The sequence below is a fragment of the Frankliniella occidentalis genome, unplaced genomic scaffold (genome assembly GCF_000697945.3).
Source record: "Frankliniella occidentalis isolate FOCC.00 unplaced genomic scaffold, Focc_3.1 Scaffold110, whole genome shotgun sequence".
In the NCBI taxonomy this organism is placed as follows: Eukaryota; Metazoa; Arthropoda; class Insecta; order Thysanoptera; family Thripidae; genus Frankliniella; species Frankliniella occidentalis.
This window is the reverse complement of record NW_026267238.1, coordinates 211,043-215,305: the sequence shown is the minus strand read 5'-3', so window position 1 is coordinate 215,305 and position 4,263 is coordinate 211,043. Positions and strand designations below refer to the sequence as shown.

At 53.8% G+C, this 4,263-nt stretch overlaps 1 protein-coding gene across 1 annotated transcript in view; it reads right to left on the bottom strand.

Annotated features, from left to right (window-relative positions):
- LOC113205553 (protein krueppel-like) overlaps positions 1–4,263 on the bottom strand; it is a 7,404-nt gene that overhangs the window by 1,844 nt on the left and 1,297 nt on the right. The gene's annotated exons all lie outside the window — the stretch shown is intronic.

The following is a 4,263-nucleotide window of genomic DNA, read 5'->3' as shown; positions in this document are numbered from 1 at the left end:
GGGGGGAGGGGGTGATTTTTTCTTTTGACACATTTGTTTTACACATTGTCGTGTCGCGTTTGCGCTCATTCAATACGCACGCCCGCACCGACCCCACCCGACATGTTTATGTCTGCAGAGTGATCAAGGCATACGGCGGCGGTGCATATAACGTCTAAATCAAGGGGCAAACCTCGCGAAACCATCGAGCAGGAAACACGCAAAAAACAACAACGACGTTTTATGATATTCCGTACACATATGAAGGTGATAGGGGATGTAGTATGTGGGGAGGGGGAGTGGAGGGGTCACCACCGAGCAGCGCGCAACATGCCCCGACAATAGCGCGCTATTGTGGCTGTGGCTGCCACCCTGCGGGCCTGCTAAGCGAGCTACCACGACATTTCAATACAGATTACATTCGCCTGCCTCGTCCAGCCTCGCAGCCCCCAATAGAGGACAGGTCCGACCTGCTTCCCTACCGTGACTCTCCCCCCGACCTCTCTCCCTGTCTCTCCAGCCTTTAGCAGCCCTCCGCGGAGGACAGGTCCGACCTGGTGCCCCACTGCGACTCTCCCGACTCTCCTCTCTGTCTCTATTTCTCTCACTTGCCCGCTTGCTCTTATCACTCTCCCCCTTTCCTTGGCCGGAGCCCCCCGCATCTGGTTAAGAAAAGACAAAAAATAAATAAAAAGGCGGCTAGCGGCTAGCTCTCTTGCAAAGCAGCACCAGCAGCACCAAGCAGCGCTGAATGGCGTGAAAATAGGAGCCGGCCGAGGAGCCTCGTTGGTATTCACCACGCCAGGCCAGCCGGCCGCAGCGCGCACCCCCGGACGCGACGGGGGAAGGGAGGGGAAGGGGACACAGAAGTGGCAAACCGTGTCCCTGGGGGGTGGCAGCAGCCGTAGCGCGGCGCCCAGAGCTGCCCCCGAGGGAGGGAGAGTCGACCAGCCGAATCAAGTAGCTACCCGGGGGCCGGCAGAGGGCTCAAAGCAAACCTCATTCGCCGACAAAGAACTCGACGAAAAACAAAATCGAAATGCAATTTGTTTGTCCGTCCAGTAAATTGATGAGAAACTACTATTTTTGTGGGGTTTGAGAGGTGTTTACAATCCATCACAATCAGATATGTGAAGAGTTCACTCTGAAGTGCATTTTCACCTGCATTTTTACGCACCGGGCTGAGTCCGGGACCCTTGTCCGTCACAGGAACCCCGTCCTTTTCCAAGAGGCAGGCCGCCGTCGTCCTCCCTCGCGTGACCCACATTCAATCGGCCGCGGGAGTCCAGCACGGCCTGGACGGCGGCGTCGGCCTCCGCGGCCCCGGGGCGCCCCCTGGTCGCTCCTGGACGCGGCGCACGCGCGCTGGCCCGGACCGGACGTTGCGCAACCCCCCGGGCGGGATTCTCCCTCTCTCCCCCTTCACCCCCGTCCTGTTCCTCGCATCGCGTCCCCCTCTCCATCTGCTCCCGCTTCTCTTCTCTTCCCTCCTCCTCTTCCTCCTCCTCCTCCTCATCGACACGGTAATTTTCTCTGAATCTGTGGGCTGCGCAGCTCGGGGAACACCCTGTAGCGCCCGCCACCTCCTCCTCCTCCTCGGCGAGTTGTAGCCCGGAATGGATCATTATTTTAAAGTGGCTGGGAATAATAATATCCTAAATAAAGCAATTACGCGGCCGTCCCGTCCGTCCTGGATCAGGTGCGTGCGCAGGCGCAGCGTGCGTGCGCGACAGGCAGGTTGGCACGGCAGGGCGGCCCGGCTGGAGCCTCCAGGAATGCAACCTGGAGCCTGCGGAGGACGCTGCGGCTCGGACCGCGCGGGGACCGTCCCGTCCGCCCGCGTGCGTGCCGTCGGCGCGCGTCCGCGGGGTCCAAAGTCACATGAGACGCTCACCTCATCCGTCCGCTGCGTCCGACCGTGCCCACACTCCAGCCAAGCTATTTAATTAAGATGTTTTCCAGAGCCTATGGGCCGCTCCCGGCTGGCGATTCCCGTCGGCACGGCTGTTACAGCCGGCCGGCCGGCCGACCGACCCGTCCGTCCCGATTCCCGAAATTAGTCCTTTCAATCAAAACGCGAGATGGGCCGCTGTGGGGCGGAGCCGGCCCGGGCCTTTCAATCACTCAATCAGGGCGGCGATAATAATTAATAATAACATTTCTTGGGAAAAAATCAATCCCACGGCGAGCTCTGATTAAATTCGGAACGCATGAGCAGCGGCCGGAGTCCGGACACGCCGGTCCAGTGTGAGAGGAGGAAGGGGGCGGTACAGAATGTTTATCGGAAAAAGGAAAAGGAAAAAAAAAGAATGCAAAATAATAACGAGAATGGCGGGGTGGCGGGGTATGATCAGAGGCACGAACGGCCGTGTGTTTGGCTTAGGAGTTAGAAGCAGGGTGATCGCGATTAGTATGGGATAACAAAAAAAAAGGCACACTTTTCAAAAACATGAAAAAAATTAATTTCTTTACCCCAAAAAGAAGAAATTATTCTGTGAACGCAGTGACGTTATAATGCTCTACAACTCAAACCCAACAAAACTTTAAAAAGAAAACAGAACCACAATGAAAGCGCCTTCTGACCTGACACCGCGTGCCACCCCTTCACAGCGATTCTACAAGCGCCCCCGAGGGGTGCCCAACTCAGGTAATCAGGTGTACACAGAGTAGGTAATCCCTGGTAATCACCGGTAATCTTTGGTAATCACCGGTAATCCCTAGTAATCGCCGGTAATCCTTGGTAATCACCGGTAATCCCTAGTAATCGCCGGTAATCCTTGGTAATCACCGGTAATCCCTAGTAATCGCCTGTAATCCCTGGTAATCACTAGGTAATCGTTGGTAATCACCAGGTAATCGTTGGTAATCATCGGGTAATCTTTGGTAATCACTAAGTAATCCAGCCAGGACTGGTAATCTTTGGGAGTCACTGGTAATCTGTGGTAATCAATGGCAATCTTTGGTAATCTCTGGTAATCTTTTGTCAGTGGTAATCTTCGGAAACCCTTGGTAATCATAGGTAATCTTCGGTAATCTTTGGTAATCCTTGGTAATCTTCACGTTTTGGTAATCAGGTGTACACGATTTTTTAGAGTTGGGCACCCCTCGAGCGCCCCCTTTATCACATCAGCTCCAACTCTTTTCTGCAGCGGGAAATGCAAACATTTCCATACGTGTGTATTAATTAAAGCGGGCCGTCACGTGGCGTCGCTACTTGTTAATGAGTCTCGTGAGTGGGCGTGGCCACGGCGCGGACCCAGACGAACTACTTCCACAGGTGAGGCGCGGCCGGCGCGGCGCGCTGCGGCGGTGGGGCTAATAGAGCGCGCCTCCACCAGCATGGCGGCGTGTCGCCAACGGGGTGGGGGTGGTGTGGTGTCCGCGCGGGTACTCTTCGACAATTAAAAGTCAAAAGCAGATAGAATTTAGTCAAAACAACAAAAAATTTCAAAAATTAAATTTTTATAAATTAAAAAAATTTAAACTTAACAATTTTTAAAACTGAAAAAAAGATTTTTAGTCTTCTTTATTTTATGTTTTGAAATTGATCGGAACGTGATTATTTCAAAACAATCCTGCTTCAGTTAAGTTTTCGAATTTGCCACCTGCCACATCCGTAATAATTGAAGTTTACAAGTTGATGCATCACAACTTACACTGCAGGGCGGCAACCGGACCACTGCGTGATGGGGCGTCGCAAGAGCCAGCGGGCGCAAACTACATGCAGAGGGGCGCGCCCGGCGCGCCCCACTCACCCGTGCTGAGCTCTTTCGCGAGTCTTTTCCACATTCTTATTCCCCTTCCTCTTCTCCCTGATTTATCGCAGCGCGTTGCACAAAAGGAACGGCGTGTTTCAATTATACAGGTACAGACCCCGACCGCAAACCTTGCACACTCCCCCCCCCCTCTCTCTCTCTCTCTCTCTCTCTCTCTCTCTCTCTCACACACACACACACACACACACACACACACACATACAGTCCCGATCTCTAGTGCTCTGCTGTGGGATTCCGATGATGATTCCCAAAGCTGCAATATTATAAAGAATCCGGTGATTTTCACCCCAAGTGAACAGCTAAAAACCCTGCCGAGCACTACAGCGGAAAGTTTTGTCAAACACGCTGAGAGCAGAAGCTTTTCCAATCGATAATGGAAAAAAAAAACGTTAACGCTAACGCTAACGTGAAAGCAGATGATTTCTGGCGATTGGCGTTGAGCTTTTACTCTCAACTCTGGGCATGGCGGGGCGCGGCGGGGCGCGGGGGCGGCCGGGGGCCGCGGGGG